Source organism: Haliaeetus leucocephalus, unplaced genomic scaffold, assembly GCF_000737465.1.
Source record: "Haliaeetus leucocephalus isolate CR32 unplaced genomic scaffold, Haliaeetus_leucocephalus-4.0 Scaffold656, whole genome shotgun sequence".
Taxonomy (NCBI): Eukaryota; Metazoa; Chordata; class Aves; order Accipitriformes; family Accipitridae; genus Haliaeetus; species Haliaeetus leucocephalus.
In genome coordinates this window covers 19,320,315-19,347,030 of record NW_010973092.1, presented here as the reverse complement: position 1 = coordinate 19,347,030, position 26,716 = coordinate 19,320,315, and the positions used below count along the sequence as shown (strand labels likewise).

At 46.8% G+C, this 26,716-nt stretch overlaps 1 protein-coding gene across 2 annotated transcripts in view; it reads left to right on the top strand.

Annotated features, from left to right (window-relative positions):
• The window catches only part of FBXW11 (F-box and WD repeat domain containing 11), a 68,982-nt gene extending 64,328 nt beyond the window's left edge, over positions 1-4,654 (top strand). For both annotated transcript variants that reach the window (XM_010579155.1, XM_010579154.1), the window contains one exon: positions 2,146-4,654. The gene's annotated coding sequence lies outside the window, so the exon portion shown is untranslated. The remainder of the gene's footprint in view (positions 1-2,145) is intronic.
• Positions 4,655-26,716: the final 22,062 nt, after the last annotated feature.

Here is a 26,716-nt window from a genome sequence, read left to right as displayed (position 1 = left end):
GGGTAGTTTAGTACAACTCATGGACTTCCTTATCCTGCCTGCAGTAGGAGGACAACAGAAATCTGAAAAGGCTAAACTGCTAACCTTAATGTTTGTCCAGAGTGGGGAAGTGGTTAAAAGACACAACTTTCTTGGGAGATAAATCCTGAAACTACCCAAAGAGCTGGCTCCTCCAGCGCTGCTTACCTGTGACTTCCACTTCAGAATGATTTTGTTTGATCCAGGATGACATACTTGCATCCTTGTTGTGGAAAGCTTGATGCTGTCACTGATGGCAATGTCCCTAGAGACTTTGTCCTGCTCCTTTTGAGACAGAGATGCTGCCATTGGCTTCTGTGCCACCTGGGTCCATACCTAGGTGAACTTCTGCTGTGGAAACTCCAAGACTTGTTGCAGCTGAATGGTTTTCCCTCTCTATTGAAAACTTTTTCCTCCTTTCAGAATAATTCTTTTTCTTTTTTCTTTCCTTTTTTTTTTTTTCCTTCCCCCTTGCCTTTTCAGGCAGATAGAATGGGCTGCGTGAGAAGACGACAATAGTTTTAGGAACAATCTCCATCTGTCTTCCAGTTACTACACCAGTGCTTTCTTCTGTTAACTTAGAAGATAATTGGAGATTGACTTTTTTTTTTTAATTAAGTTACAGCAGTATATTTGGCAGGCTTCTTTTACTAGTTTTGATTCGTGGAAAAGCTATACACAGTGTGTCTTAAGCATAAAAGAAATTAGGAGTTGAATAAAACTTCTATCAATTTGCTTGACCAGCAATATGCTGGTGTCGTACTTTCCTCTCTTGCCACATGTGGCCCACAAGACCCACTGTCATTGAGATTTGTCAGTGAAATATCAAATGCCTTTGGCAGTGTGTTCTTCCATTCAAATTCTGCACACTTGACAGTTTTGCACAGCTTGTGTCTGACTTATCCTGTGACAGACAACTAAAACCATGCCGACCTCCATATCCTGGAAGTTGTTGGTGTTGGTAATGACAGTCCCTTAATAATTACTTCCTATATAGGAGAGATGCTGTGATGTCACTTTTTGACAGGTTTGTCTGACTTCAGAATCCAAAAAACATAAAGCTACATAAAATTATGGTCAAACAGCTAATATTTCATTATGACATTTAATGAAACAGTTTTATATGCTTTCAAACATTATAGTTTTCTGAATTTTGAAACAGCCCCGTACACATTTTTACAAGGCTTGCAGTGTTATGCCTCTTCAAAGCGGATCATTTTTGACAGTCCTGGCAGTTGGCTGCGAGAGTTTTATTGCTTTCTGTTGAATTCCTGTTGTTTATTGTAACATGATAAAAATTGTTACCATATGATAGTCTAATATTCTTACATTAAGCAGTAGGCATTGGGCTGGGGGAAGGGAAGTCAAGGGGAAGTGCCTAAAGATGTTTTAACCTTTCATGTGAATTCCTTATCAGAAGAGGGCAGTTCTCCGTAGTCCCTAAAAATGGTTTTGGGAAGTGGCAGGTAATATCAAAGTTCAGATTTAATTACATTAAGAACTTGCACTGGCTCCAAGCTAATGATGGAGTCGTGTGGCTGGAAAAGGTAACCGAAATACAAAATTACTTGAGTTTTTTGTCGAGTTTTCTTGAAAAATCATGTATTAAAGCAACTGAACTTGCATCCTGTGCAGAACTTGCTCCTCTGCATTGTGGAGAAGAAAGGAAAATTTTCTCGCAGTTGTATGTAGGTCACTGTTTCAGTAAATAGCATTCAGCATTTAGCAAGACTAGCTGGTGGCTCACCTGCTGGTCCACAAGAGGGTTTTTGATTCTTACTACATCTAAGAAAACTGCTAACCTCTAGGTGACCCCCAAGGACTAGTGCTGTTGAGAATCTTGCTCTTACTTAACTGAATTCAGAGCATATTCTGCAACAAAGGCAGTGTCCTGTGGAGGTGCATCTCTCCTTGAAGGAAGGACTTCCAGCACAGAGGGAAGTATTTAACGGCAAGCACCCCCTTAATGGGTTGCGTAAGGGTTGCAGTCCTTGCAGGTATTTTGCCGTTTTACTTTCAGCCTGGAGTGCAAAAGATGGCGTGGGCCTAACCTCCTCTGGATGTCTCCAAATGTTGTTTTTTGATTTGTATCTTCTGTCAGTTCAGCTTGTCTTTTGTCTTTTTCAGGGTTTCACAGTCTTGAACTACTGGATTTTTGGCTACTACATGCCTGAAGATGTTGATTGACAGCTAAAGTCAGAATTGGTTCTAGATGCTGTGTAGATGCAAAGCAGCACAATTCTATATCTAAATTTCTTAATCTTTCCTGCTCTCAGTGGTCGTCTTTGAATTTACTACAAATTCACTGACTTCGAGTAGATGAATTTCAGAAGCCTATCCTTCCCTGCAGTGAGAAATCCAAAGCTTCACATGTAAATTGTCCGTAGAAACTGAACTCTGATGGCTTGTTTTTCAGAAATAAATCGGAAGTCAAGAAAGGACTTGGCCTAATTTATATTGCTTTGCACTTTTGTCTGACTTTAAACAAAAAACATTCTCCAATGAAATTTGGGTGCCAAACACATGCCCAGAATGTACAGAGCTTTGCTTTCAAAGTCACCATTGTCCTTTAGACTTTACTCTCATGACAGATTCAGAGCCTGTTTTGTTTGATAGGAGTGTACGTTGGACTCTTAGAAATATTTCTGAATTGCTCAGTAATATTTTTGGATTACAGTTTACTTGTTTCTGCACCAATAATTTCTTTTAAATTAAAGATTACCTGTAATTCAGGCTAGGTTATCTAAACTAGTTGTATAGCACTGTCTTTTCCTTTAAACTGTGCTCTGTACTACAGCCGTCCTACGCTTCCTAATGTTTGGTATAGTAAAACCTTTCCATGTGTGCTTGCCTCATTTCAAATACTGTATAAGCATGTAGATATGATGTACATAACAGTGTAACCTCCAGGTGCTAGGAGTCAGGATTTCCTGACACTACACGAAATGTGGTAGCACTTGGCAGCAGGATATTCTAACTACTGGCACTGTAGGGGTTAATATGAGTTACCTAGACATTTTCTTTGCAAAAGGAGGTTTTCAGTATTCATTAGGATTTTTTTTAATGGGAACTACATATTTTAAAATGTAATTTCTAAACTTTTTAAAAATTAAAAAATGTTTAATTTATGTTCTGTATCTTATATTTTTGTGCCGCAGTATTTACAGATGTCTTTTAACACCAGTAGGTCCTCACAAATGCCTACTGATGTCCTTCTTTAGCATTAGTTTGGCTGCTCAATGGAGAAGATGCCATGGGCCAAAGCTAAATTTATTTATGTTTGATTTGTAACACTTCCTTACGGTGGAGTGGAGGTCCCTTCAAGTCAATGCTGTGGTTACCATGCTGATTACCATGCTAATTACCATGCTAGTTTTCTTTTCCATAGCTATCAGCTGTGACCATGTTGCGATGTCCTGGTCATGGTTCCTCTTCGTTAGCATGCTTTTTTTAGGAAGTCTTGGTAGTTTCTTCTTATGTTGTCATAGTCTCCCCTCTAATTTATGTGGTCATATAAATGCTACTGCATTTTTCTGATGTCAGAGTAAGACATGGATAAATGCAAACGTGAATATTTTATTTGCATTACTCATGTGTGACTACGCCTGTCAGTGGCTTTTCTTCAGTGCTTCAGTCAAGCTCAGCGTGAAATCTGCCTGTTTTCCTGGGGAAGATGCGTGCTGGCACAGAAATGTATTGTCATTCCTTTGATCCTTTGTACGTCGTGTATTTTTTGTCCTCTGGCAGCACTTTCTTGGGTTTGCATTTTTCCCTTGTACAATCAGAAAGGTATGGGGACGTCCAATTGCTGAGGGATCGCTCCCACGTTACCGGCGGGACAGCCGTGGTTAGACGCATTGTTTCTGTGTCAGGCGAATTCAGAGAAAGCGTACGTCAAGGCGTTACCGAACCGTTACAGAAGTGCGACTTAAGGTTTTCTCCTCTTCACCCTTCACATTGAGAGAGGTGTTGGGATCAGTGTTTAAGTTAAACTCCCATTTACGTGTTACTACAACAATATTTATTTCATCGAGATGACCGAATGTGATGAAGTACAGAAGATTAAAAACATGCTCCTAAGCGTCTGTAAGATCATTTTTTGGTAAGCTTGACAGTAGTTCGTGAAAGTGTCTTATTTTACCCTTCTCATCTAATAGCTTTAATATTAAACTGTTTAAAAAGAAAAATCTGTTGCAGCCCTGAAGAAAAAGGTATTTGTTTCCGAAGAGTGGAGTCCTTTTTTTAAATGCATGTGTAAGATTTAAATTCATGTTTTTCCTTGGGAGATAATGGTATTTGAACATGCAGTCTAAACTTCTTTGTGCTTTGTGTAACATAGCAGTGGACTTTTGTGATTGGCACCCAAGGAACTTGACTCCTGGGATTAATGGTAGTGATCCTGGCTGCACTCTGGACTTTGTTTTGCTAACCATAATTGAGCAACTGTACATTACTGCTATATTAATGTTTCAAAGCACTGGGATAGTCTAATTCTAACTTGTAATTATGTTTGCCAATTATCTGTTTGGAAAGTTGGTGTATGAACAGCTTCTTGAAACTGTTAAATTGTACAGATATGGTTCATGATCTAAAGCTTTGTACTGTGGAATGTGCTTAATAAAAAAAAGTTTGAACTTAATTTGTCAAATAAATGGATAAGTAATGTCATCTAACCAAACGTCGGTATTACGCATTGGTTGATGCAAGCTCAGCGCGCAGTTACGCTGACTCGGAGCTCATGTTGGTAAGAGTTCCTGTTGGGTGCTGGTGCCGGCAGCGCTGACCCAGCGGGTGCCTTTCCCCCTCGTTCGGCAGCACCCGGTGTAAGGCACATGGCTACTGGGCCAAAGCATTTTGAGTCCAAAAGGGGTCTGCAGTGGCCCAGCTGTGTGCTTTGGCACAGGTCCGTGCAGTTCTGAGATGGTTTTTTACCCCGCCGTTTCTTACAGTGCGTACTCTGGGAGGATGCAGTGACTAACAGAGCTGAGGTAGTTCATCCATCTCAGAGGCGCTTAATTCCTCCACTTTGCCACAGCCCTTCCATGTCACGCATCAGCAGAGAAATCACAAGAAGAATTTTTTCTGACTTTATCAAGAATGCAGATAGAATTTTAAAAATATTACCCATTTCTGTGGTTGCTAAAGCAATCTGTGTTCATGCCCTGAGCCCTGTGCAGATAAACGGTCTTCCAGTGCTGGCTCTGTCTCAAGAAGAACTTTTTCTTGGGTTTTTTTTAGCTCACTTGCAGTGACTAGCGAGAATAAGCGATTCAAAGTTCTCATTTTTGGCCTCTGTCCCCTGGTCTTCTGTCAATAGTTTTATTTGTGAATTGAGTTTGCTTTTAAACAGTTTGAGAAGCTGCTGCTGCATGGTTACTGAGTTGCTCCAGTTCATTTCTGAACGATCAGACCAGAAGTGATTGACGGTGCGGATCCTCTGCCGCACCCTCATGACGTGAACGTGGGGGGACTGGCCAGGATCTTGCTGGCTTGTCAAGGTCCAGGTATGAGGTCAGCGGGGGTGAAAATGTCTTGTTAAATCGTCGTGCTTCAGCCAACTTTGTATGCCCACCATGGGGCTCACCAGTGCTCTTCTCTTGAAAGTGTTTTTTGGTAAGGTGTTTGTTGGAAGCACTAGCCTGAAACGTTTTTAAAGGTGCTATAAACTCTGTGGTAAGAATCTGAGCAAAGTTCTGGCTAAGTATTGGCAAATTCAGTCTTCAGAATATCTCTCTAAATGTAGATTACTTTTTATTCTCCTTGGCCCGCTCTGACACTGGATAATAATTTTCAAAGCAACATCGCTGCTGCTCAGATTGTAGCTGCACTTTAGTGAGGGAGAGCAAGTAAAATCTCATCTATTTTCTGCTAGAAGTGCACTGTAAAAAGTGAAGCCCTGCCGAACCATTTAAAGGGGTTGTGAATGTCCTGCTGAATCTCATTATCCAAATAAGCCATAGAAGCTCTGTGATACATCTGCTAAAATCTGGAGTATAAACTTTGAGGTCAAACTTTAAAATTCCATCTCACCTGGGTGGCCTTTGGTTTTGGTTGTTTTGTTGGTTTTTTTCCCTTGCAGTTGTAGCCTATTTAACAGTCATCTCTTAATTCCCACCAGAGAACCTCCCTATGAAGTTGCGGAGGCACCTCTTGGCCGGGTGCTCCCACCCATCCCGGCGTGGTCTGGGGCCCCTTTTCCCTCTTCCCTCTCCCCAAAGGCTGGGAGCGGTACGCTGCCCCGGGCACCGTGGAACCCTGCTGCTGCCAAACGCCCCGAGAGCTGCGGGCAAGGAGGGCAGATGTGGGGAGCATCTCGCCCCGGTTAAGGAGAGGCCATGGGGTGTTCTCAGGTTGCAAGGTATGAGGTAGATTTGGCCATTAACTGTCGAGCGGGTTTTGGGGTTTACCCCGCTCGTTGCCTTGCCCCGCCGTACAGCAGCCCGTGGCTTCGCTCCGTGTCGTTACCTGGTGCTCTGGGGAGTGGGGAGCTGGGGGACCCCAGGCTGCTGTTGGTCCTCATTGCTGATCGCTTTTGGGAACCGGGCAATGGGAAAGGGTTTGTGCTGTGAAACGAGGTGATGGGGGGGTGCGTGTGTGAGGTCCCTCAGTGCCCTGTGTTGGGGGGGAGGGAGCTTCTCATCGGGAGCTGGGTCGCTGTCCTGGTTTGTGCTGTGTGGTAGTTTATCTTCTGGGCAGCCGTGGGTTTGCTTGCTTCAGCACAGCTGTGGGCAGTGTTTGTCAAGAAGGTAGGAGGGGACAAGTGCTCAACAGAGAATGACAAATTATTTTTTATGAGATTCTTTTAAAATTCATATCTGAAGGTACTCTGCAGTGGGCTGCGCTGTTATACTGGAGCTGTGACTTTCAGGCAAGGTTTGATGTCGGTGGCTCCCCTGGCTCTGGTTATCCCACCGGAGTACGGTTCTCCAGCCTCATCTGTCACCCAAAGAAGGCGGCTGCCCGTCCATCACTGTTAGGACGGGTTGCTATTGCATGTCCGCGCGTGCAGGGAAGTCGCTTTTGGCTTTTCCACCGTGTCAGCACTGCGAGGCAACAGCTTCACGACAAACCTGCTGCCTGGAGAAAGGCTCTTCTTAAACTGGATTCAGCTCAGCCCAGGCTGGCTGGCGAGGTTGGAGCTGTGTTTATGAGTTTAACTGGGTACAAATGCATTGCAGTCAAATTAATCGGTGGAAAGCGTGATGGAAGGAGGCAGTGGGATGGGTGCTTGTGGGCTGAGCAGATGTTTGGGCCGGATACTGCAAACTGTCCAGCCCTGAGCTTTCTCCTTGGTGCAGAGCTGAGTATTTCAGGTCCAAGTTTTTGCTTGACTTTGCTGAACCTCTCCTCTGCTGCAGCATGTTTTTTCTTCCCAGATGCGTGCTCTTCATTTACCTCTGCTTCTCACCATTTCCTGAAACCTTTTTTGTTTTTTTTTGTTTGTTTCTCTGAGCAACTGTGAGATGGACAAGACCAGAGCAGGGAGTGTGAGCAGAACTGCAGGGACTGTGGGAAGGAGGGTGGTGGGGCCCTTGGGAAAACTTGCAAAGACAGGATAGCTGGCAGGGACCGGGGTGTGCAGGGAGCAGAGGAGCACCTTGCCTTCCCGTCCTGTGAGCCCAGTCGTGTTTCTGCAGAGGCTGACTGTGCCAGACCTGCTGCGGTGGGGCAGGACCTGCCAGGGAGGGCAGCGGTTCCAGGGAATGGGGGTTTCGGTGTTTGCTCTTGCCTGGCTCGGCTGGAGAGGCTGCCCAGTGCAGTCCTGCAGCTCACGCAGGGCAGACACCAAACTTCTTTGCTAGGCTGGAACTGGGAGCTTTTAATCAGGCTTGTAATGTGGTATGAAGGTAACAGGCCTGTCCCAAAGCCTTTCCAGTTCCTGGTGTAAGCTGGAGAGTAAATGACATGTCTTTCTGGAACGGATCTTTCTGGCTACGTATGTATGGACGGCTCCTTAAGCTGCCCACTTACAACAGGTAAGGTACGAGGTATCACCTCGTCCTGAATAGCATAAGGATTGCCATAACAAAGTTTTGCTAACTAAATACTTTCTTAAAAATACCGTTACAGCTATTGTTTCCTCCAAGGTTAACTGTCTGCCAAGCTCTGCACCCCCTGTCCTGCTTACTGCCCGGAGCTCTGGTGCCCGCTCAGCCAGACCGAGTGACGGCTGAGCTGCTCTTCAGCTCCGGCCAGGGCTGCGAGCTCGGCCCGGCATCCACCTCCCCTCTCGAGATGTCTTGCTCCGTCTTGCCTCAGTGCCGTTGCTGGGGCTTTTATGCGATTGTCGGCAGCGAGGTGACTCTGGAAGCACTTGCCCAACTCTGAATAACCGTTTTGAAGAGTCTGTCATCTCATGGGCTGAATTAAGCAAGCACCTGAAATGACTTGTTGGCCTTTCTTCCCGAAGCTTTACAGCAAGATGTGCAGGGAGCACTACAAAGCCTTCCTGTGCCAAAAGCATCAGCAGATCTTACCCCTCTGCCCTTCAGGGGATGAGCCTCTGGGGCTGTAAGTGCCCTGGTGAGAGCAAAACGATTTGGGTCAGGGTAGAGCAAACTTCCTTCAGTACACAGAGGTGAACCTCCCCTGGAGCCCTCCTGTGTGCGGGTGCAACGTCCTTCAAACCTGTCTGTAACCGCAAACTCCCCAGGCAGGGCTTTGGTGGCTGTTTTCTCACTCGTTCCTGCTTTTGAGCTCACGCTTTCATGGTTTTGCTGGTTTAAGTCCACTCCTTGGGTCGAGGGGCTGTGACTTTCAGAGCCATGGGGGTGGTATGGGGCAAGGCAGCCACACGGGCAGAGCTTGGGAGAGGTTGGGGGGACGGAGATGCTCGCCGTCACTCTCCCTGGCTTCCCAGGAAGGCAAAAGTAGGAGCTGAGCGCGGGGGTGATGTGCTCCTGGTCCTCCTCGCTACCGAGCAAGGCAACTGCCGAGTTTGAGGCCAGTCTGAGGGTTTTTCAGGTTTTGTAGCACCGTTTGCAGCAACGGAGGCTCAACTCTGTGAGCCGGCTGTGTGCCACGGCCAGGGCTGTGCCGCAGGCAGCGGGCTCTCTCCGTCCGGCCCAGCATCTGCTGCAGAAAGCCCTTCCCACCCTGCCTGGGGCTGCCCGCAGGCTGGCGCTGGGGCAGCGCAGACCCGTCCCTTCCCCGCTGCCGTGCTGGCCCCGAGCGTTGCTGCTGGCACCTGGGAAGGGTGCTGAGCACCGGTGCCCTTGTGTGAGTCTGCGCCTCCCTCGAAGCAGCTGGGGGCTGTGGGGAGGAGGGTTGGGGTGCGGGGCATCACGTAGGGATGCTCTGGCTCTGCCGTGGCTCTGCACCTCCAAACCCACCCTGGCCACGCATTGCAGAGGCCGTGTGCCATTGGGGGCTCCAGTTTTAATTACAGAGATGAGAAAATGACAGGTGATAGATTAAAAGATAACAGCGACCCAGGTAGATACGGAAGAGGGCAGGTGCTGAGCAGAGCTGTTGGCGCCTCTGCCGAGGACAGGCAGCAGCGGGGGGATGCTGCGCTGAAACCCCAGCAAGCGGTACAGCGGGCTGTGGGGAGGAGTGAGAGGATGCGGTGGGCGTCCTCCAAAAGCCACAGCTCCTAGAAGGAATCTCAGATCTGTCCCTTGTACAGGCCATCCGAGGAAAGTTTTAGAAATCGCTCTGGGGATCAGGTGGAAAGAGCCGTGGAGGTGCTCGGAGCAAGGGTAGCCAGCGTTGTGCTGGGGAAGGGGAAGGAGGTGGCAGCACGTGTCCCCTCCTACCCAGGCCCACAAACCAGAGCTGCTGGGGGCAAAACGTTGTTTTACGCTCAACCTCTTCATGACTGAGGCAGTGTGTTGGCTAGTAACTAGGACCTAAACAGGCCAGGGGGTGGCAACAGGAAGGCTGGTGCTGAGTACTTGCGCGCTCGTGACACGCTCTGAGGGCCCAGGACGCTATAGGGGACCAGGACCTGTGACCGGCTGTTTGCAGCCCTCTGGTCCAGTGAAGTCTGTGGTGTCCCTGTGGTTTGAGCTGGTTTCCACGCGTGGGTGCTTCCTGCTGGCTGCACGGGGCCATTAATCGTGTCAGGGACCGCCTCGTCCTGGCCTCTTTCCCTGTCTCCGTGGCAGAAGCTCTGCTGCCTCTTTTCCAAGGGATGTCCCTTTTGTGTCCCCACGGGTGGGGGTTTTCCCTCTGTCCTTCTGAGCTCCTTCACCCCCCAAATCCACCCCGCCTGTGCCTCCACCATGCCCTCATCCCCAGCACCCTCTCGCGCTGCAAAATTGCAGGGCCCAGCCCTGCCAGGGTCTGCTGGGGATGGCGGCACGGCTGTGCATCTCTAGCGGCCACGGCTCGGAGGTGGTGGGTCCCCGCGCTTGGCACCCACCGCCTCACCTGGTCGGAGGGGTGGGTGCTGCCGGCCCTGCCCGCGCCCCTGCCCGCAGGAGGCGGCCGCTGCTCTCCCCTTCCACGAGCGGCTCAGCTGCAACACGGAGCCGCTGCGTGCACGAGTCAAGAGCCTCCGGGAGGATCGGAAACAGCAACTTCCCCTTCTGGAGAAGCGCGAGGGGTGTATATTTTTGGAGGTTTATTCTTGGTACTTGCTGGAAAGGCTCCACGAACAGCAGTGGCCGCATGTGCCAACGGGAGGAGAAGGTGGCTGGGGGGTGAGCGCCCGCTCCGGGCTGACGTTTTCCCTCTGGACGCGGAGAACAAGCTGCGAAAGGTTCCTGCTGCGTCTTTATGGATCCGCTGCGCAGGCGGCCATCGCTCGGCTCCGGCACGCTCGTGCGAGATGTGTCAGCGCAGGAACGGCGTCCCGGGCGGCTGGGCTGCCCCGGGCCAGGAACTGCCCCAGCCTCTGCTAGCCAGGGCGGTGAGGCAGCCCCTGGGTGGGTGGCCCCTTTTTTTATCTGGAGACGGCTCTCGGGCTCAAGTAGAAACAGCTTTCCTTGTCTGAATGATTTAAAGAATCGCAATTTCATCTTTTCCTTGGCACAGGCCAGAGCAAATAAAGTGAGATGCATCTGTATCTCTTGACTATTTTTTTTTCCACAGTTGAAAATGTCATATTTTCTTTTCCTCCTTTTTTTTCCCTTGAAGGACCTCTTTGAAGATTTTGCTTTTGATTTCTGAACATATTGTGCTCAGAAGAAAAGATTGCTTTTTATTTCTGGAAGTCTTCTGCCGAGACAGGCTGGCATTTCCACATTGGAGGAGTGGGTGAGCTGGGGACCAGGGGCTTTGGCTTTGCTGGATGAGCCTCTTGGCCAGGCGGGCAATGGGCGAAGAGGTGGTGCCTGCCCTTTCAGCTGGAGAAGATCACGGGGTGCCTGCAGAGCCACCTCAGTAGTAAAGGCTTCTCCCGAGCTGGCGCATCCCTCCAGCAGAGCCTCCACCAAAAGGAAAGGTGTGTCCTCCACAGCCAAATCTCTGCCTTGAATAGAAGAGGCCAAAGGTAAACCGAGGCACCAGGCTTCTACATCCAAAACCAGCAGTGCTTTGGGGCGTGTGGAGCAGGGGAGTGCTCTGTTTCTCCCCACTGCTGGCAGCTCCCGGCTCTGGCTGCGCAGCCACGGCTCGCCCGGTGCCACGTACAACGCAGCCTCTGACGACCTGCAAGGAATTACTCAGTCACGTCCTCACCTGATCTGGGGAGAACCCTGAATTCTTGCTAGAACAAACAGTTGCGAACAAAAAAGAGGAGCGTTGTGCTCGGCTATGACGTTTTTTTCCAGGTTCTCTCTCCTACTGCCACCAGATTTACCTTCTCTATGTTTAATTAAGTTACTCTTTCACCTTGAATCCTTGGGTTTCTTGTTAGAAATGTGAGCTTCTCTAGAGCATCTCTGGAAAGCAGGTATTGAGCTGTGGGATGCACAGCCCTCAGCCAAGTGCCCTGGGTTTTTCCCAGGTGGTGGTCAGTCCTAGATCTGATGGAGCCTCCTCAGACTCAAGGTTTTGGGATGCTCTGAGCATCTCATTGTTTTTTAATATCTTTACTGAAATTAATCTGTTGCTAAGGATGTTAACTTACGGGAAATATGTTTCTCTAGCATGGTTGGTGAAATCCTTGTGTCTTTTATAAAAATTACCCAAGCAAACAAAAAACAAAGAAAAGCTGTAGAGAGATTTTTGGAATTTAAATCTTTCAGCTGGAAGGAAATCCCTGGACTGGTGGAGCCAGTGCCTTCATGCAACTCCTTAGGCTGCAGCTTTCAGCCTAGAAAGGCTGCGTTTCCCACGGGAGCCACCTGCTTAATGTCAAAAGCAAGTTACAGGACTGACTTCTCAGTGCTTTTCCAAGAGAGTGAGTCCAGATTCACGCCCTTGGCATCTGTATTTTTACAGCACCAACCACAATATCCCATTGGATCAAGATCAAGGCCTTAGTCCTTATTTTCAAGGTGTGTAACAGTCTGGGCTATGGATTTCTGACAGCCAAAAGCCTGAATTAAACAACATGGCATCACTGGCAGTGTGGATGGGCAGAGCACATCCGTGCAAGACACGGACCTTCCTCTGCACTGCACTGAGAGCCTCAGGACCTACAGCACTCAGGACCAACCTCTCCTAAAAAAAGAGCATAGGAATAACGCAAAAAATAAATTCAGGAAAGATCCTCTTCTCCACCCCACTCCAACTGTGCTTTTCCTAAAAACCCCAGGCCAGACCCAATCTACAGCAGCCCTCCCTCGAACATACCAGCAGAGGTGGAGAGAAAAAGCATCGTGTGCCAGACACAAGCCATGTTGCTTAGAGCACCATTGAAACAGGCTGCGATCATCACTGCAGTTTAAAACCCACCCTTGGGGATGCTAAAACTGCATTTTGGTTGCTCTGTCATGGTTTGATGGGTTTTTCTTGTGATCCAGGCCCAGCCTGCCGAGCAAACGGCCGTGCTCTGCGTCAATGGCAGGTTTTACAGCCGCCCCGTGCAGTGTTGGACCCCGTGTTCCTGCAGCCTCGCCGTGCCACTGCTCTGGGGTGGGGGGGCTGGAGCATTCATTGGCTTTTCCAAGCTCCAGCTTTTCCCTGGATACTTTAAAAGCATTTGTGCTATGCTCTGTGGTACTGAAACAGGATGCGAGTCAGTTGTTAATCACTTACATACCAGGAAAAAATACTGCTATGGGAGGCAGTGTCTTCATGGTAGTGCTGTATGCCTTCTACAGAAATGCTTTTTATTTTCTAATATAACGGGAATTCAGGACATAAGATGACAAAGATCAGCACTAATTACCCAAATCTATAGCTAACATCCTCGTTGAAGATGTAGTTGGGGCTAAGTCCAGGTACTGTAGCAGGATGAAGGCCTTATTTGAACCTAGCCCTCTTTTGATTTAGTTGTATCAGCTCACTCAGTTTCCCTGGGTGTTCCCACTATCAGTAAATATGTGGTATGTGCCCACTAAAAGCTGTTAGCACTGGCTGAAATAGTTAATTTTCATCATTAGAAGATTTTCCTTTCATTATAGCATTTAGATCTTTTTTTGTAATATTCTAAATAGTAATTTAACAAGTCAAAATTACAACTGAACCAAGGAGAGATTCCACAGTATTTTCAACGTGGTTTATGCATCACTGCACAACATAATTGGATGTATCCAATTAGGCATTAAAAATTTTTTTGTCTTCTCTTTCATAATGACTTAACGCTGCTCCACTGCTTTGCCTGAGCACCATCAGCGCTGTGGGAACGGTATTTAGTTACGGCTGCATCTGGAAAGGTTTGGAGTTCGACCACCCTCTCTCCCCGTATCATCTTTCTTACTGTCTGATCGTGGCTGTAAACCCGGAGCAGCCCTCATGCGCGGGTAATCCAGCCATGTCAGAGGAATGCAGGTTCTTCTCGTCTGTGGGATTTCTGGTATCAGCGCAACGAAGCTTCTCGCCAGCAGATGAACGCGATGATCTTGCAGGTCTTTCCTGTCTAAACACGACGTCTCTGATGAGTTTTGCATGTGGCTGCGCTCTTCACCCTGTAGCGTGCTTGTCTGCATTGCGGCGGCTCCTCGGAGGTGGTGTGGGGGGAATTGATTGAGAAAAGGATCTTGGAGTACTCGACACACACATCGTCGACTCTAAATCCCCTGGGCTGGTTTGGCAAGCGATAGGCAAAGACATCCTGCCGGCTCCTCCCCAGCGCTTGTAGGCATCCGTTTATCTCGGCACATGCTCCTGGCTAGCTCGCAAACCCTTGTCACACTTTACAGCAGATGCCACGAGACTCAAGCTGTGAAAGGAAAAGTCCAAACCACCAGCATTTGGATTGAAATGCAAACATTTCCCTCTTGAACAGGATTGCGCTGAGTGAGGAAGAGAGGCGCGGGGCAGTGGCCAGGGTGGTGGTGCCCCAAACCTCTGCTTCCCCTTGGGCGGGAGAGAAAATGGCTTACTGGGTTTGCATGTGGACCCTCGGTTTTAGAGAGACACAGGCGTAGATGGGCAGGTAGGTCTTGGTGCACGGTCAGGCTGCGATCTGCCGAGGACCCTTCATACTCTCTGATCCCATCCTGCTCCTCCTTGGCACAGTACCCCATCCCTCTTTGCAGCCCCTCTCCATTTGATCCTGGCCTGCAGACAAAAGAGGGGTGCTGGGGGGCATGGGGATGGGAAGAGCAGCAGAGCAGCAGGGTGAGGAGCAGCCCCGTGGTCTGCCACAAGCGGTGGTGGCGGGGAAAGTTTGCTTTGCAGAGATGCCTCGTCTGTCCCAGTTGGACCACTTTCTTAGAGAAGCCAACATGGATCTTGCTCAGCACCTCCTGGATGAAGGCAGCAATGGACAGCCACAGTGACTGGCAGGGGACAGCTCTTTGCATTGTGAGCTAAGTCTGATCTGTGGGGCACCCATCTGGTTCTCCCCAGGGCATCCAAGGCAGGGATGGCTGTGCAACAGCAGGGCCCTGAGGTTCAAAGCCCATCACTGACCGTCCCTGTGCTGTGGCGGTTGTGCCTATCTGGGCTGCGAAGACCAGATTTGTGACTGTGGGACTCACAGCTTTCGTGGAGCCTGTCCATCACGGGTGACCTCATTTCAAACACTGGGCCTCAGCTGTAGCTACGTTGACAGTGAGGTATAAGACTCGCTTACACCATGCTGTTGGGGTCTATTTTCTCTTCAGGAAGAAGTGAGCTGTTGGGCTTAGCAAGGGAAGGGTGGAGAAAGCTACTGCCTCCTAGAACGATGGCGCTGGGGACAGACGTGACAGTGAAGAGTTGGAAATGCTGTCCCTGGGCTCTGCATTAGAGCTCATGCTCTGGGCTTGTGCGTGGAGCTGAACCGGCGCTCCTGGTCCTCCCCATCTGCTCGCATCTTACTTGGAAATGGAAGTCAGCAGAAGTTGGTGGAGGGACAGCAGCAGAGGGGGAAGGGACTCTTCAGCCTTCCTCTGACCTACCGTTTTGGCTCTAGGACCTGGTACCTGTTGGCTGGGGAGCCCACCCAGGCACAGGGCCGGAGAGGGGCCATGCCCTCCAGTGTACGTCCTGTGGGAGCCTCAGCTGTGTCCTCAGGGAGGAGGTAACCCCCGCACAGACAAGCTGTCTTCAGCTGCTAGGTAAGGGCACAGCTCTGCCAGGAGGCAGGTCTCTTCCCACCATAAGGCTGGTGCCTGTGGTGTCCAGATGCCGTGGGCAGCAGCCTGTGCAGGCCAGGCAAAGCCGTGCCTCTCCCCAGGAGAGCCAAAGTGGGGCATGTTCAACAGGAGGCTGAGCCATCACACCCGCCTCTGCTTGGCTGTGGTGACGGGAAGCTGCTGAACACCAAACGCTCCTCCGGGATCAGCTTCTGCCCACACATGACGTGAGTGATGCTCCACAGCACCTTGAACCCACTAGAAACTGCATGCTGCCGTGAACATTTGTTGGGATGGATACAGATGAGTATGAAGCACTGGAGGGCAGTGAAGAGACGACCTCCTCTTCAACGATGGTTCCCGCCTCTGTGTCTGGTCAATGGATGCGCTTCAGAAGTGAAGTTTGGACCAAAAGCCAAGCATCCCGGGAGCCACCTGAGCGCAGCCACCTCCGTATTGCCGGTCCAGAGAGACCCTGTGGAGGACAGACGATGCTTTGCTCGCTAATCGCATTTCAGGACATATAATCCTTACTTCACACTTTTTCCCAGACAATATCTTTCCATATAATCTTAATGATTCCTGCTGCAATAACAAATAGGCAGCCCTGAGAATAACTTCACACTTAATTGCTCGTGCCAAGAATCTCACCACTTGGCCCTTCTTTGGGTGTTTTCCCTCCAATCCATCTGCACAAACAGAAGTGGGCCAGTTCTGTGCCTCAGGAATGAGGAGATAAAAAGGCAATAATTTATTTTTCCACCAAAGCTAGAAGTATTTTATAGAATTTGCTAAAGTTTTTGTTTCAGGAAATTTCATCATGTCTCCAGGAAAAAAAAGCGCCTAATTGGCCTCAGATTTTCTAACTCCCTTTCCATTTTTGTAATATGAGGAGGTCTAGGTCATCTCAAGGTCACTGCAGTTAGTGTTGCTTTAGTGCACCTCTGTGGATACCTCGTTTCTGCAGCAGTTTTTGCCTTTAAAAACAGCCCTAGCCTGCTGCTGTAACAGCCACTTTCTTTGGCAACCATTTAAATTCCTTCAGCATATGGAAATATTTTTTAAAACACATACCAGTGTATGCTGCTTATAGGTGAAATTCTCCATCAGAAATGGAGCAAATGCATCTAAGCTATTTGACTGTTGTTGTAAAAAAAAAGAAGAGTAAATCCCTCAGCTTTTAACAGAAAGCGGCCATTTCCCATTATCTAGACTGGAATCTTAGTTAATGTCAAAGTAAAATGCTGGTGGTTATCAAATTAATAAAAATGTTTTGCTTGGGAAAAATTTAATTTTACCACCCTCCCAAGACTTCCTGCTGTCTTAACGTGTTGGTTTACATAGCTTCAGCTGGTGAGTTCATTCCAACCTGGGTTTAGCTTGATTTCTCTGATCTATCTCAGCAAAGCTGTGGACTCCAAATCTTTTATCTTAGAAAAAATTGTTATGTGGTATCTTGAAAATGGAGCAAATGCTGAGTCTGTATATGCTGTAGAAACATACTTCAAAAAAAGAAGTGTGTGTACCTGAATGACCAGATTTTTGCAAACAGGTAAGGCCAAAAAAGGATGGGAGAAAGGAGTTACTATCCCTCTTCATTGCTACGAAGCTGCAGCACAGAAGAAAAGAGGAGTTTAAATCTTGGATAAAGTCTGTGGCTAGATCACCACGTTGCATTAACCTCTGTGCCAACGCTGCCTACAGCAAGGCTTTCCTTTGGACATCATCATCTTAGGCCGGAGTTACTGGGTGGTTCAGCCATACATTTAAAGCAAAGCTGATGTATTCTACGTGTACTCCCACGTTGTCTCCATCTGGTTTTGTCTCTTCAGGCGGCTGGTGTCAAAAACTGGCAAAAATTTGCAAATTCACATACAAAAGGCCCAAATGCAAGCGAAAATTGGAGGGGAGAGCCTGGGCAGGCATGGTGAGGGAGAAGACGCTACAACGATGTCCTGGTTTCAGCTGGGATAGAGTTAACTGCCTTCCTAGTAGCTGGTACAGTGCTGTGTTTTGAGTTCAGTATGTGAAGAATGTTGATAACACTGATGTTTTCAGTTGTTGCTCAGTAGTGTTTAGACTAGAGTCAAGGATTTTTCAGCTTCTCATGCCCAGCCAGGGCACCTGACCCAAACTGGCCAACAGTGTATTCCATACCATGGGACGTCCCATCTAGTTTAGGAACTGGGAAGTGGGGGGCGGCAGGGAATCGCCGCTCGGGGACTGGCTGGGTGTCGGTCGGTGGGTGGTGAGCAATTGCCCTGCGCATCATTTGTACATTTCAATCCTTTTATTACTACTGTTGTCATTTTATTAGTGTTATCATTATCATTATTAGTCTCTTCTTTTCTGTTCTATTAAACCGTTCTTATCTCAACCCCCAAGTTTTACTTCTTTTTCCCGATTTTCTCCCCCATCCCACTGGATGGGGGGGGAGTGAGTGAGCGGCTGCGTGGTGCTTAGTTGCTGGCTGAGCTTAAACCACGACAAACGAAGATGTGCTTCCTAATCCCATAGGCAACACGACCTTTTGCATTTTCTAGTGATGCTGAGGACAGACAAACTGCCTGGCTCTGGGAGAGAAATATTAACTGAGAGGACTGAGCAGCGTGTTCCTTAGTGGTCTGCCACAGCAACAGCCCTGGTGCTTCTTCTCAAGCATCGGAAAGGTTTGGTGGAAATATGGAGCAGCTCAACGAGCGGCTGCTGGACTAAGAGGCTGGGAAAGGACCTTAGATGATGGTGATGCTATGCCAGGGAGTTTAACTATAAGCAAGATTTGGAAAAAGATTGGTGTGGAAGTGGTTGTGTTCCCATGGGAGATTTTTTTTTTTTTTAAGGCAAGCATGTGGTTAAGCAGAGTGCCAGGCTGGATCCCGGTACTGAGGTATCTGTGTATTTATTTGTCAAAAAACAAGAGGAGAGCCTGCACTGCAGTTTGAATCTCTTGCTGGAGATGCACTGTTCCTCACTTCTTTCCGGCTCTGATTTCGGGTTGCACCTTGCAGTCCCTCTGGAAATGTGACAAAGGCACAGGTTTGGAGTGTGTGCGAGTGTGCATTGTTTGTCTTGAAAAAAATACTGTCTTTTCACTAGCAGCATCCTTACTGCTCTGTGAAAAAGCTACTGTGTGCCCACTGCCAGTGATGCCTTAAGAGAAAGCTGTACTGGCCTGAAAGGCAAGAGAGGTCAAACTTTGCTTTGCTAAAGATCACATTTCAGCAAACGGAAAGGCCGTAAATGCCTGCACTGGTTGCCTTGACAGGGGTTGGATAGAGAATTGGAACAGACGGAGAAAAATCATATATTCAGGGCAAAAGCAGCAATGAAAGCAATACCAAAATTAGCCCTGCATGACCAGCAAGGCAAATAGTGATGCTGAAGAATGAATTAACTTTTCCCTCAAAGCCACGCTTACAGGGCCTGGTTTGCTGCAGAGACAGACTGCGGCCGGCATGGGGTTAGCAGATGCTTGAGCTAATTTGCACACCGTGACGAGCGTGATAATGCTGTCACGTGCAAGCATGTGCTTGCTCACGTGCCCTCCTCGTAGCACCTTGTGCTTTGAAGTTCCTTTGGGAGATCAGTGCGTAGTACGTGGGCCTTCCAGAACAGAGGGAGCAGAGGAAATACACCTGCTGTTTTATTCTGTAAGAGAAATGTTCTTGCTCCCATTACTGGGCAAGAAAACAGACAAGATGTCCTCCTGAGTGTTCCTCTGGGTGTATTTGCTGGGCTGCATGGAGTCCCTAAACATGGATATTTGCAGTTTTGAATCTGCATATATGAACTGGTTTCTCGCTTGTACTGTATGTGTCTCTTCTGTACTGCCCCTTCTGAATATTTACATATCTGAGGTTTTTTTACTTTACATAATCCTGGGGGAAAATATTAAGCCTGCAGGCATTTGCACTAGAAATGTCATTTTAGATATGACAGGGCCCAGTTTAACAGCATCGTGGGATATAAAGTTGTGGACAAAATGCCCTAAATTGCTCAGTGACATTTTGTTGTAATGACAAGCAATACCATCAAACAAGTACAACAAAGACCTGCCTGGGCAGATTGGTTGGTTGTTTTTTTTCCCTGTGGTTCTTTTGGAGTGCATAGTTATTTTGCATGGATGCAAGAGGGAAAGCGAACACAGATACTGTATTTGGCTAATTAACCTTAGAGCAGCCTAATTTCTTGAAAAAAATGCCTCAGAGCAGACTTATTCATGGCTTTACGTGAATCATTTCACTCGCCCACAACAGGACCTTGATCTTGCTTAGGGGCCCTTATTCCACAGCCATATACAAAGGAAAATTTTGTAGCTATTATTCCAGGGCTTAAGTTCTCTCTCTCACGACCAGACACATGGCCTAATATCTGTTGGCAAGCTGGGAATACAAAATGAAACACCATTATATATGATCTATTTACAGCTGTATATGTGCTGGTGCTGATCCATCTGTGTTTCAGGCCATGTGCCACTTGGGGTATAGTGGGAGGGAAGCCCATTTAGAAAACAAGTTTGCAGAGCAATGCATTTCTACTGATGATGATCTTGGATAAGATCTTTCGACCTCAAGGTTTCATTTTTCTCCTGCATCTGATGACCACTGTGAGACAATAGCAAGCCTGAGCCAGGTTATTAGCTTTGAATGGTTAGTTCCAACAGTGTTCAGCCCTCATTTAGGGACCAAGTTGGATGGCTGGGTTTTCAAAAGGGCTTTCTACGTCTGGTATCACATGCTTTTGAAAATCTGAGCTGTGTCCAGGGCTGAAGTGAAGCAAAGCTTTTGGAAATTGTGCCCCACTTGTGGTTGTTGAGAGGTCTGAATCCTGCATGGCAATAAAGTCAAGTGTCCTTCCAGGTGGTATGGGACCCTCGTACCCAGCTGGTTTTCTGGTGAGCATATCATGGTTTGTTTGCACCTTCTGCTTCATCCTTACCGTGTTTTGCCATATTAGGCAAATAATAGAACTGGCAAAGATGCCGGTAATGAATACCATATTTTTTTTCTGTTGATGAGTTTCCTGCAAACACACATTTCTAAGAGTCTGCTAGTCAGAGCTGGCTGAACACTCCATACAAACGTATTTCAGCTTGCAGAGTGTTGGTGAATTATTTGCCATGACTAGCCTTTGGCTATTTACTGTGAGTTATGCGGAGTGAGTGATTAATCATGTACATTGGGTGCTTTTGTTTTATTTTGCTTTTTCACTCCATGACCGGATAACTGAAACAAGAGGAGTGAAATGAGGAAATTCAAGTTGCCACATAAAGACTTCCAGCATGAATGCTAGAGCCAACACACATTCATGTGAGAGCTGGCGAGACTTTTACTTCTTCCACTACCTCTGTGACATTTTGGCAATTCCTGAGCCCATTGCTGAGCTTTTAACTTGTCCCATGTGACACAATCCAAATATGCTGGGCCATGCTCCTTCTCAGTTACTGCAGTGATAGAACCATTGTCCAGATGATATTCCTCTTTAAGGAAAATCAATATTTTTTTGTGCAGGAACTTCATGGACTGGATATGTGTCCTTTTTGCTCAGCCAATGCTGCGGTGCGGTGTGAGAAGAGCATCAGCATTCATGTGAACAGCAGGGCCATCAGGGTTCAAGGTAAATGGGGACACAACCCTAAGGCAAGTTTTATTTTAGCTTATTCTGAGATAGTTCAAGGTCACCTGTGCCAAACCAGTGGCTTTAATTCTCCATCTTTGAGGAGAATTCAGCACAAACCCAGCCTGATTCCCAATAATAAAATCCCCAGCAGGAGCAGGGTCATGTTGATTAAGAAGTCTGTGTTGTTGTATGGGCTGACACCATGAGAACTCTTCTCAGCTGAGACCCTTTGCTTGTCCCAGTCACATGCAGGCTGGTGCCTGCTCTGCTTTGGCTGAGTTTGGAGTAAGCGAAGTGGCTTGTCAAATGTGAAAATTTGGGCACTGAGTGGGGACTGGTTTGAGCTGAAACATTACTTGTGCATACAATATGAAAACTACTGATTTAAAGCATCACCTCAAGTCACCTTTAAAGTGACTTCAAGTCCACAGTTGGGTGAAACTAGCAGACACATACAGCTGAAGTTTATATTGCTCTCTTTGGATTTATATTCCCTGTATAACTGGGTTTTGTTACTTATGTGTATACCTGTTCATTACCTAGTTCCTTCTTAGCAGCATCCCAGAACCTATTGCTTGTAAATAGTTTGGGAGAACCTTCAAAAAGAACCTCTTACAAATGTATACCCTCCAACTTTGCCTGGGGATAAAGTTTCCCTGCCTCCTGGAGTAGATGGGGGTTTTTTTATCCTGATTTTAAACTCATAGGCAAAGATTTTGAAAAATGTCATATGATTTTGGAAATCACAGTGGTTGAAGATTAATTTAGAGGCATTGTTGAACTACTTTGCAACCCGGGTATTGAATTTCAAGCAGCTCAAGTCATACCCCAGAAAAAAAATGTTTAAAATGATCAGTTGTTTTTGAAATTTTTACTTATGATATCTTCTATTACCTTCTTATACTTTCATTCACAGAATAACCACCACATTCAACTGCAACTGTGATCCTGGGCAGCAGGTACAAAACAGAAGAAGGAAGGAGACACTTAGTGCCTTGGCAAGCCTGGAACCCACATGCAAGGCAAACAGAGAGTAAGAAAAGGAGCAGAGAAGCTGGCACATGCAAGTTCACTTTATTGCCCTGGTAGTTCTTCAGGTACATTCAAGTCAATTTATACCTGGATCTTTGACCACATTTTTAACCTAGGTTAGTTTGTTGCACACTTTCATTGCACAGTTGTTAATTGTGTGTGGGTTTGTTTTATGTTTCCTTCTTTCTAACACTTGTAATGCTCTGTCTTGACTTTTGAGTGGTCGGAAAGATTTGGACTACTTGTCTGGGTTGTTTCCTTGATAGGGAGGAAGAGTGGAGTCTATTTTCAATATTTGTCCTATTTGTAAGTTATTTACACCCTTGGACAGGATTTTGATGGCAAAGCTGATGCTAATAGCAGGTGCAGATCTATTTTCAGAGCTACAGCAAGAGCAGCACTGTCTCTCAGCACCTCCAGCCAACAGCAGTCAATTCGCTGCCCAAAGCATCCCATGACACTGCGATTCGGAGTCCTAACTCTTCCCCAGCACAAAATGGGGCCCCACTGTAGAGAACATGAGCTTGGCACGCAACTTGGAAACGATTTCTCTCCCATATATTCAGCCACCTGGCTCAGCTGTGGATTAAGTAGGTTGTTCTCCTCACTTATTTTTGGGGCCAGTCCAGCTGGGGTAGTCTGGCTGACAAAGAGAGTGAAGGGGTCCGTATTTGCTTATTGCACTTGAATGGAATGGCTAGCATGTAGGCAGACCAGGCACTTCTCCCCTCTCCCCAGTGAAGGCACTCACCCACTTGTAAAGAGTGTGTGAGCGCAGGTATGTTACACAAGTATCCTGTCCCTGCAGCACACCTCCTCGGGAGCTTTCAAATAAAGCTGCTTCCAAACTTTTATGGGGAAATGAGAAGTTGTGTAAAATTCCAAAGGAAGCAGAAAGTATTAGATTTTTCTTCAAAATGAAGTAAAACTTCATAGCTTACTGATATCTTTTTGGCTAGTACTGCTCCAGTGCTTTATCATGTTGGCTTATGCACATCCATTGCCATTGTTACATCTGATATGATCAAGAATACAAGCCTTTGTTTTGGGAAATGGGCTTTCTTTGTTAACTTGCCTTCTCCCTTTTGGCTTGGCTGTGAAATCGTATAATAAAACACACACACAAAAATAAGATCTTTTAAAATTTCATTTGTTGCCCCAGATAAGGAGTTCAGTGGTATTGCTGATGAAATGGAAGGGGCAGATAGCTATGAAAATATACTGTGACTATTTTAAGCAGCTGGTGAAATGTGAATGTTTACCAGGATGAACCATTTTATAGTGCTTTAGTTTCTCCAGTTTGGCCCCAAAGACAACCAGAAATAGAGCAAAATATTAAATTATAAATGTATTCTTAAGGTAAGTATAAAGAATAAAACTGGCAAGATGAAATCTGGCACCTCCAAGGAGTATATCCTATCCCTTGTCTAATTCCAGTGATTTGCGTGAAGCGAAGTTCCTTATGTTGGGGATTGCACAACTTTTGTGGTGTTACATGCAATTACCTTTTACTGCCTAGACAAACTGTCAGAGCATTAACCTGAGGTTTTCCATGTAATGTTCCAGATGCACGTCCCCCTTGAAAAAGCCCATAATTCAGCTTATTTATAGCTGAATAAAAAACAATGCCTCCAAATAGGAGTCAAAGTTCAGAGGGATTGGCTGGTACAGCATTTTAAAGCCTAGTTCTCAGCAGGTTATAGGGCTGGAGAGAGGCCATAATAGGATATTGAAATGTTTTTCTTTTTCAGACTTGGCAATAAATTCCTTGACATCCCGTTATAATTTTATGAGCTGGTTGAGATTGTCGTATTGCATTAGCTCCTGACAAGCCTCCATGCAGGGAGGAGCACAAGCCTGCGTCAGTTGTTCACCTATGTGCGATGCTGGAGATGAGCAGGTAGATTTTTGACTCATCTACCTGTGTGGAAGGACATAATGGAAGCAACCTACAAAGTAGCCAACTGGTGTGGCATTTTAGTGCCACGGGGGGCTATTTCAGATCCCTTGAAAAGCCGGGTCTGAATCCTGAATGCCAGTGCCAGTTCACGCATGGAAACACGAGCGTGGAAGCCAAAACCAAAGGAATGAATATGTGAGCAGGAGCTCGCTGTCCAGGCTACATCAGTTGTCCCATGTGTGGACTCATATCACATGATATTGCAGCCCATGGTGATCTGTAAACAGACCCACTGCAACACAGAATCACAGACTTGTTTAGGTTGGAAAAGATCTTTAAGATCATCGAGTCCAACTGTCTACCCAACACTACCACGCCCACTAAACCATGTCCTGAAACACCTCAACTGTATGAACTGATTTTGCATCTGTTTGGTTGAAAAAGCATTAGCAGTCCACCTCGCGTGTCTTCTCCAAGTGAGTGTTTTATGTGCTGCTTCCCTTCATGCAAAGTAAACAAGTAAATGGACTGAAGGGAATTTTCTATGTGGTAGTTATATACATAACAAAAATGCACATATGACCTGTCATCTGTTTCTTTTTCCCAATGAACTGCAAAATCAACATACACAAATATGTTTATATGAACAGGCCAGAAAAACAGCTGGTTCATCAAATAAAAAGGGGCATGCTTGGCTCCGCTAGCCCAAGTGTTCAACTGGATCCCATGTATTTATAAAGTGAGAAAGTAGAGCATATTTGAAAATGCAGGTGTATAAATATTTCTGCCAGACCTGTTGGAGTATTTGAAGTCTCCCTCCAGCCGCTGCTCTGACTCACCACTTTCCAGCGCGCGGGGAATGCTGCGCTGTGGGCAGCAGCAACCCAGATCCCTGGGACGACACCAGCCGTGGCCCTGGGGCAGGGGCTGCACTGCCCTGGGGGGGCTTTGCCCGAGGAGCACTGGAGGACACCCCCAGGTCTGACCTCCTCCTGGCTGCAGGAGCGCGATGGAGCTGGGGCCAAGTGCAGGCTGGGGTGGAAGCTTCGTCCGGGGTGGAAGCGGTGGGTCGAGTCTGTGGAGGTGCTTCAGGCAGATGTGGAGCTGACCGTTTGTTTCCTTGGCCTGCCATCCGTGGAAGAAGGCTGCAGATTAACTGCCAACATGGAAAAACCGTTTCAGTTCTTAAGTCTAAACTTCAAAGACAGTCATTATATTTAATGTTACAAACCCCCTAATAATCCCGAGGAGGGAGAGCAGAGCAACAACGTTGGCACGCTGACACAAACTGCAGACGCAGTGCAAATATTATATTAGATACTTCCCAGCTACGACTTCCTCTGGGGTGCTGTCACTGCTGCACATGGAAAAGTAAATCCTTTCATAATAAAACACATGCACGCACGTATACGCGCACACACGCCCAGGCACACACCTGCACAGCCATAACCCAACTGTGGCGTAACGTGGGCTTTCTCAGCAAAGCTCGTGCAAGATCTCTGTCTGTTACAGAGCGATCCTGCGGTTTATCTAAGCTGCAGCCAGCCAACACAGGCTAATAGGTTTATATAAAATGCTTATACAAAATAAGTTTTCCAATATTTCATCTCCTTTTCTGTGTGTAGCTAGAGTGTCCACAACTAAATAAAACAATCGTTAATAGCTTTTTCTCAGTTACAGCCTTTTTTTGTTAAATGGGCCTTCTATGTTGCAAGTTTGACCAAGTAACGAAGAACTTTTTGATCCAAAGGGACAGAGAGAAATATAAGATCTATGGTAGAATTTGAAATCACAGTAATTTTTAATAGCCTGAAGCTCCAAAGCCAGTTGAGCATTGTTAGACAAGCAGAATCAGCTTTGTCTTCAAAAAACATCTGGCAATTTTTGTGCGCAACAAAATTTTGCAGGCAAGCTCAGAGAAAAAGAAAGGGAACCCGCAAGTTGGTTGTAATATTAATGCTATTCCACAGTTAACGAAAAATATTTTCAGCTACAAAGCTGATGATAAACTTCCATACCATCACCAGAAGTGTTACATTTACCAAACTCTGGTGTCAGTTTTACTTCAGGAGCCCTGTGAACGTTCCCTGCCTCTGCCAGGTTGGTGATTGTCCTGCCTCAGTCCTGTTACTAAAAGGCCAATCTTGACCCCTTTCAGTGTGCCTGAGTGTAAAATTTCGTCTGCATGCAAATTTGTCCTGGCTGAAGGCCTGAGAAGGAGCTTCAGCTTTGAAAAAAATTTAATGGTGAAGACACGATCTTGCTTTATGGAAAACTGTGTCACAACTCCTGCTTCTTTCAAAAGGAGCTGGGCTGTGCCTATGGTATTGAGGCTGCATGGTTTGTAAATGGCCTTAGACTGAACATCGATTTAGAAATTTGAGAATATTGTTTCTTTACTTCATGGTGAAGGACATCCCTAGTGTGAACAATGAGATATTTCTGCTGGGATAAAGGAATTCAGGAATTTTACCCTACTTGTTATAAACGTGACCTGAAGAAATCACCCATGGGTGTTATACTATTAGAATTTCCTCTCAGTTTATTTTCATGATACTATTAGAATTTTCTAATTTTGGTAACTTCTATA